We start from the raw sequence: 8,118 nt of genomic DNA, 5'->3' as shown, positions 1-8,118 counted from the left end.
CAACAAGAATACCGGTTCAAGTGTGTACCATACCTCGTTCTACGTAGAGTGTCACAATAATTTGGCATAGCACGTTATCTTTACGGCAACCAAGTAGCAAACCGTCAAACCCGTATACTTAGCTACAAAGTGGGTCGTAGTAGACGAGCAAAGGCACGTCAGAGTCTTACATGGAGAACGAGGATTCATCATCATTCACGTCAGCAGTATGTGATGAGTTAGGTGTTTAAGTAAACATACGCATTCATCATTCAGCAACCCGTTTGAAGACACGTGTTGTGCTAGATCCAAGACATTGTGCTATATATGCTTATTTTATATATATATATATATATATATATATATATATATGTATATTGCCAAGTGTTTGCCTCAAGGTCTGACTGGATTTTTTACTTAACTCCATATTAGGTCTAATATATTAGGATAGACTGTTACGTTCGTGATCGTATCGACGCTTATCAAGCATACTTCACGGTGTTCTTACAGAATAGAAAGACAACTTCTACTCTATTTCTTTATAAGAAAGAAACTCTAGATCACGTTATATGACAATTGTAAGCAGGTCGCAAACCCAAAATGGTGCCATAGTGTATTTATTGCTACGGTAATGCAAGCTCTACGGTATCAATTTAAACTTCGGCGATCGACAAGAGGCATCGTGCATCGGCCGCAACGTTAATCAGTTGTTGGTAAGTTTGCGTGGTAATGTGTGGACACGGTGATCTGACAGGGGCACCGCACTACTGTGCTCTACTAACTATATACGGTTTCTACCCTACGAGGCTCTTGATTATACTATACGTGGTACTATCAGTTAGCTTTCCAGATTTGATTGTGCTTTAGGTCAGTTCAAAGTGTTTAATATTACAACTGAGCAGCAATGAGCATATCAGATGAACGTTTTTTGCGTGACTTCGCTCGAACCGTGCGAATCACTGATCAATAGGCACGCAGTCAGCTGAATCTTCACTTACCAGTTGCCAATTAATTTCGAAAGAGTGCTGATCATGTACGAGCTTCTGCACACTGAGGTGCACTGTCGAGTTTGCCTTTACCTGCTACCCAGCAATTAGCAAACACTAGCTATTAGCAAACATAAATTAGCCAGACGACGATAGGTGCATTCCTATCCTAGGCTGAAGCCTGGCGCTCGCTCTCTGCGCCCAGCACAGAAACGAACTCTGAGCTGACCTCTAGTTCGTACTATTATTTTTGGCCAAATATACTTACTCACCGAATATGATTTGGTTCGGACCCTTTCACGAACGGCACTTCACAAATTATTGTCTATTCAAATTTTATTTGGCGGCGCCTTTTCGCGTTCGTACAAAGAGGCCTTTTTTTCGGGTCTATTTCAAGAATTTGGCGCGCCTTATCAATTTTTGCTCGCCTGCTTTGATATTATGTGTGAGATCGCCGTAGAAAGCTGTCGGAAGTGGGCCTTGTCAGAAAAACTGTACGAAGACACCTACGTCGGAACCTCTTAGAGAGCGCCATATTGGAATATAGCAGGCTCTTTGAAATAGAGGCCATGGCTGCCCGGTCGTCTAGGCACCTGGCCGTTGAAAACATGAGTCCGAGACACATCGTTTTTTTTTCTGATATGTTCACTTTATTCCTAAATTAGATGGAACAGGACCGCTGCATCGAAAATCTTAGCCTGCCGATTGTGCAATTCTTTTATAGAAGTCAAGCAGTGCTTCTACTGCTAACTTTATCGTAAGATGTATTATGTACGAACGAGAAAGTTTCAATTTCTTATATACATAAGATTGGAGAAACAGAGCACCCTCGGCATTGTTGAATTTTGGTACTGCTGATTCAATAGAGGAGGTTATTTCGAGCGCGTATCTTGCTTCGACACAGACTCGACTGTGAACGCAAACAGGAAGTTAACATGAAATCATCATATCAACAAATCAGTGTAAGCTTAGATACGTAGGCTGTCTTATGTATATGAATTGAGACGTAAACGTTATAGAAAACACCTGATGAAAAAGGTGTACGAATAAGTAGCCTCGGTACGCTGCTACGCTATGAGCTATATCACTATTATAAGCTACCAAATCTGAGAAGTACGGTGCATTTTTCAAATAGCATTAACTAGACATGATCTGGCTGGCCGGTTGCATTCTGTACCGCAGTACTGTAAATCAAGCTGACTGTTAAGCAGAGCGTAAAGTACGATAGCACAAACGGCGTATCGTTAGTTGAAAGGAAACAGTTATCTTTGCTTAAGGCCTGGTTACAGTATGTAGCTATCGTTTCACTAGACTTTCGCATCAGACGAGTCAACATTGGCCAACGGTGATGGACGCAATGTCGTCTGGCGAAACAAAAGAAACTAGCGGCAAGGGGCACTCTAATAGCGTACTGTCATTCGTCTTTATAGCGTACTGTATCTTATCATTTATATAATGATAAGGTTTTCAGACGAAATCGTCTACTGCGAATGTTTTAACAGTTGTTTCTATTAAAAACATAGCACGAAATCACGCAACATCTTTGCTTAGTTATAGTGCTACGAACGACATCGTTAGTCTGTACAACAGTACGTATACAATTGAGTAACAGGGCGAAATCAATAATTTTATAAAAAAAAAAATATTTAATATAGTAGGTCTTTACGTTGCACACATGACGAAGACTGGTTTTGTGAAATTTTGGTTAGTATTCAGTTTCTAAACTTCTCTCAGAAACCGAAATGGCACTCGAAGATATTTTCGGGTAAACAATATTAGAACGCTTTTGATACATGAAGGAAGATAAACTGTAATTCAGAAAATGTTTCTCTGCATTATGAAGCGATCGTATTTTTCTCATACTTACAGCATGGAGAAGCACAAAATTTCAAAATCCTCCAATCGATTTATACATATATGGCAACGTTCGCAAATTAATCAGCCTCATACAAAGCGAGATCTGAGACGAATCAAGCGAGGGTTAGGTGTACCCTATTGGCCTGCCAAAGCGCATGCAGCGATGGCCTGCTCGAACATGTTAAGCCTTTTGCGCACGTACTTGCCCGGTGACGTCTTCAAGAAACTTAACTTCTTGCATTGGTACACACACATTTTTCTTAAAATTTAACTAAATATTAATATGTATATATATATATATATATATATAGATACATGTATTAAGATGGTGTATATTATATAAAGATTCTTTTGGCGAAATTTTCGCATATTTTTTTGTCAGACGTTTCATATCCATGCCTTCATTTTACCAAAAACCACAACGATCTTATCGAAGAGTTTTACATGCATGGGGATAATTTCAAGCAACTTTTGTTTTACTGTATAACCAAGTCTGTATTTCTGCGGGCTAGACAGCAGGACATGGCTAAAGGAGTGACCTTTGCGCCCAACCTAGTAAAGATCATGGCCTTTTATACTGCTTCTAATGCTTCTCTGGTTTTCACAAGCACATTTATTACAAGGAGAGATACGCGTAGGGAGTACTACACATCAGTATAGGAAAATTCTGTTTCAGTAAGAAAAAGTATGTTACCCTTCCCTAAATGTACCCTTCTAGCTTGCTTTGATTTACTCTACGACGGCGTTACGGATATGTTCGACACAGCAGACGGTATTTGGTTTCTCCAGCAAGACAAACCAGTGTTCCGACTCTGGAAATGTACCACATAGAAGAGGAATTTCACGTAACTGAAAAAGCACGTTCGTGTTACGTACCCCTGTTCAGGCCACCGTTAATTCTAGAGGGCCAAGACACTGCAAAAAACACTGCTCGAGTTTCTGTGAAACCATGTAACTGATCATAAAATGAATGCGTCCCTAAGACGTAACAGAACGTTAGACTACACACCATTGTGCCTGTCGGGAGACAAAAAATAATAAATAGTATAATAATAATAATTCGATTATTATTAGAGAAGTTAATGTAAAAACCTAATTATATCATTTTCTTAATGCCTAATTGAGTCATATAGCCTCATTCCGCTCATCGACCATGTAATAGTAGTAATAACGCACATCCTATGCCCCTGGAACAATCCACAGTAACATAAGTGCAGAAAAAGCGTATTATCGGTCTGCGACAAAGACATCGGACTTTTTTCTACAAATCTATAGTATCGGTATTTACTAGCAGATAATTGAAATAGCATGTAATATTTCAATTACTGTAATAATTTTGCCATTTCAACAAGCCAGGCCATCTCGTCGAAGTGCTGGCAGTATTTCGAATTGGTGGCATACATTAACTAGGTGATCTGCCTTGTATTAGGATGCCTAACTTGGTGAATGATTTTACTGGGTAAAGTAGAACCTTTTGAGTGATTTTGATATACTTAACACCTTCTCTTCTTGGAAAATAATAGTCGTTTATTGCCGCAATGCAATCAGTATTCTGATATCTGTATATTGAACTTGGCGATATATATATATATATATATATATATATATATATTGACAAATCGTTACGAATAGACTTTTACTTTTGAACTTTTTTTTTTTTAATAAGCTTTAAAAAGATACGCTGGTTAGATGGCTAGCGTAAATGACACATCCGCACCGACTCGACGTAAGGAATCGTAGACAAGGTCACTGAATTCCCATATAAAATTACGTTTTTTCAGACGAAATGTCCACTTCTACTGTGCATAGACAGGACGATCACAGGCCAACGTGGTCCAGCCATCTCACTTGCTCCTAGCTAAACAATTGCACCTTACATATGACGGTATATTAAATGTGCGGAAGAAATATTGTGGCGGATGGTTTTAGGCCAAAAAAAAGAGGGATTTACTTGAATAAAACGCTACCATCATCGAACATCAAAGCATTAATACGGATAAAGTGATCAAGTACATCTTGTCTGCAGGAAGTAAAATTAACTTTGCTAAATCTGGATTAGACTTTAGTCTAATACATCTGCAAATAGCTTTTTCAAAATGACTGTTCATCGTCGGCCTTAACCGACGTGTCAGCATTGTTCCTGGGATGGTGATTAAATCAGCTGCCGATAGTTGGCAGAGATACGTCAGGCCAAATCTAATCAAGGCAAGGGTGCCCAAACAAACCAAATGAGCAAGCTTAGTTTCGTATACTCCCAGAACTGTTACTTAATAAATTCAAAACGTACCCCGAAAGTATAAAGCCGTTTAAGTTGTCATTCCGAATTTTACTGACGAGCCCGGAAAATTTTTCCCTAGATATCCACAACGAAAAAAAATCCACTAAAAATTATTACCTTTCAATTTCAATGATTTATTCACAGAATCACATCTTTTCTTTTAATCGAACTCAGTTCAAGCAAAACAGAAACGCAATTTCGAATCATTTGCCGCGTCCATTTCAACTAATAGGACCATCTGGATGTCGAAGAGTCACTGAGGCCGTTATCCTCGATGGCCTATGCTTCGACCTATGCTTCAGAAAAACAAATGTGTAATTCAATAAAATCTCAATATTTAGGTGGTTTCCGAACGGCGAGTGAAGGACCGGCACCAACTGAATTGGATGTAGGTAGGTAGGTAGGTAGGTAGGTAGGTAGGTAGGTAGGTAGGTAGGTAGGTAGGTAGGTAGGGGTTTGTCTGGTATCACATTCGACAATGTAGAGAGCTTTAGATGATTTAATAGAAAGGAAACTTTAGTTTTAAACGTTCGTAATGCACTTGACTCGTGCTAGGTTAGAGTCGATTAACTGATACCGCGCATTGTATTTATCTAACTTTTTTTAATAGATGGCTTTCTGACTAGGTGTATAGTACAGGTATGAAGCCCTGCTCACTTCTAGGGCGGGCCTCATGTGCGTCGTAGGTAATCAACAAACTAGAATCAAAAATATGCCCATCTTACAAACATTAACCGGGAACCTCTTCATTGTTCAATACGTTTCACTTATAGTTGCTCACCGAAGACTTGACGTCATCTAATAAAGCGGCAAAATATCCATTACTTGATGCCTTCTAATCGGCATTTGAAGCCATCCGTTCTCGCATGGGATTAGTGCGGCATAGACACCACGCGGCTTCCTTTCAATAGCAAAGCACTGAGCAAATTCCGGCCGAATCGTTATCGGAACCAGCATTATAATTTTTATATATAATAAACTCATAAGCGAATAATTTCGAAATTACATTTCGTTCCACTAATCCTAATCAGGCCCGGTAAAATGAACAGGACATTTTTTTTAGGTGCCGCGCGTTAAATTGTATAACCACCGAGTCAGAGGAGACGTTGTATTGCTAATGCAAAAAAGAAGATTGAATCTTTTATCTTGTCAAAATTCATCGAACATTAGCTTTGCTAGGTATTTCTTTTGGTGTTATGCCGTTTAGCATGAGTCGACCCGGATCATATTGAATTAAAGACCACTTTGTATTTACAACTTCCGTAGCACACAACATCCAGAGTCCGAGAAAACGAGATATTATTTCTAGAGCTTCAGTAGCTAGTTCGTAGTTAATTATAAAAAAAAAAAATAAGAACAACAGATTAGGTATTGCATAGCACGGGCAGACTATCGTCATGCACTATATAAGTTGTACACCTTCGAAAAATTGGATAAACAACTACATTGCTTCTCCATGTGGCGTTTGTTTAATTCAGCAAATACTACTCTACCTTTGAGAGTGAAATGCATCCAAAAATACTGCTAACAGTACATAAGCAATGATTATTACAAGGCAAATATATGTCAAAATCACCCTTCAATAGTAAAACGATGTATTGATAAAAAAAAAAAAACAATAATTCAAACTCTTATTTATTGCCCTTTACTATACCGGTACTATAAGCATTTCGATCGTTAAATACAAATGATGATAAAAATTAATTTTTTCACGGTAGCTGAATAACCATTGTTGTACCCTAAGTTCTGGATTGACTAGAGAAACGACAAGCACTCATCTGGCCCATGTCGGTCTGTTGTAATGCTGAGTAAAACGCTACCCTTCCGCTTCGATGTACACGAAATATGTATGCTGATAGCACACTCTAGCCTATCTAGAGAGCTATTAGCGACAATTGAGATTCTATAGCTACCTACTACCACAGGATCGAATTGACCAGAGAACGGAACCGCGTGAAAAACCCCACAAAAATTTCTATTATACAAGAGTCAGTGGTGCCCGTATCATGATATGAAAAATGTATTTAAATATTACTATTGAATATATACCTTTGAGGATTGTGGGAGCGTTTCACTGCAGGCGGGACCTGAGACAGCGAATCGTAATGTCTTTTTACCAGCATTGAATATATGCATGTATGCCGTTTTTCTTTCTTAATTAAACAATAAAATACAATTAAGATCTCATTCTTTGGTTAACCTTTTTCAGGAAATAGCATATGGCTTCTAAACTCCTATCACATAGTGAAGGAATTTAGGGTTTGACTTACATCATTTTTTGGGGGTCAACGAGCCAGGCTGATAAAGAAAGGGTCGATCATCTTAATTCTGCAGTGACATATACTACACAACAGGTGCGATTAAATAAACGAACATAATTTGCGAAGCCCCGTTATTAATCGTCTGGACCATACGTCAAATAGGTCTGATCGTTTTAGGTGGCCTTATCTGTTGTCCTTTTATACAACTATCGAAACTACTGGTGTAGTTTCTACAGGGTTAGGCGCGTGAGGGTAAGGAGTAGTCGTTTGGCCGTTGTATTTCTCGCTGACCTGAAGCTGATTTGGATGAAACGGTCATAGAGCTACGAAATAGAACTTGGTCTGTTTTACCTACTGCTAATTACTTGTCAAGCGTGTTCGTTGTCCTATAAAATAAGAACTTTGGAGGCACCCATTTCATTAGAATCATTACACGTAACCCGTAAGAAGGTTTGATTAAACGGCCGGAATAATGAGCTTTTAGGCCAATAAAAAGACCTTGTTGTCCATACCAGTATTTGACTAGTCAGCTATCTAAATCGTCTAGGTATTTTTAGTTAAATGTGTATAACTCTCTGTACACGTTATCCAGAGGACGCACTAAGACTTTCGAGGAGCTAACCAAAGTAATGCTTTTTAAAGCTGTATAGCAATACTGATGAAAATGGTAATAGTACGACTGGGTAGATCTGTCACTGAATTGTCGTGTGCACTCGTGCTGCTCTGCAAGCATCTCCCGTGGAAGCGATTGAATTCG

General features: G+C 38.8%; 1 long non-coding RNA gene across 1 annotated transcript; it reads left to right on the top strand.

Annotated features, from left to right (window-relative positions):
• The first annotated feature begins 264 nt into the window (after nt 1-264).
• On the top strand, nt 265-5,123 carry LOC147752725 (uncharacterized). Its single transcript, XR_015313311.1, has 2 exons — nt 265-692; nt 4,604-5,123. It is a non-coding gene; the product is annotated as an uncharacterized LOC147752725 (long non-coding RNA).
• Nucleotides 5,124-8,118: the final 2,995 nt, after the last annotated feature.

This window comes from Varroa jacobsoni, unplaced genomic scaffold, assembly GCF_002532875.2.
Source record: "Varroa jacobsoni isolate VJ856 unplaced genomic scaffold, vjacob_1.0 scaffold_1052, whole genome shotgun sequence".
Taxonomy (NCBI): Eukaryota; Metazoa; Arthropoda; class Arachnida; order Mesostigmata; family Varroidae; genus Varroa; species Varroa jacobsoni.
The sequence above is the reverse complement of the archived record's forward strand: the minus strand, read 5'-3'. Positions and strand labels throughout refer to the sequence as shown.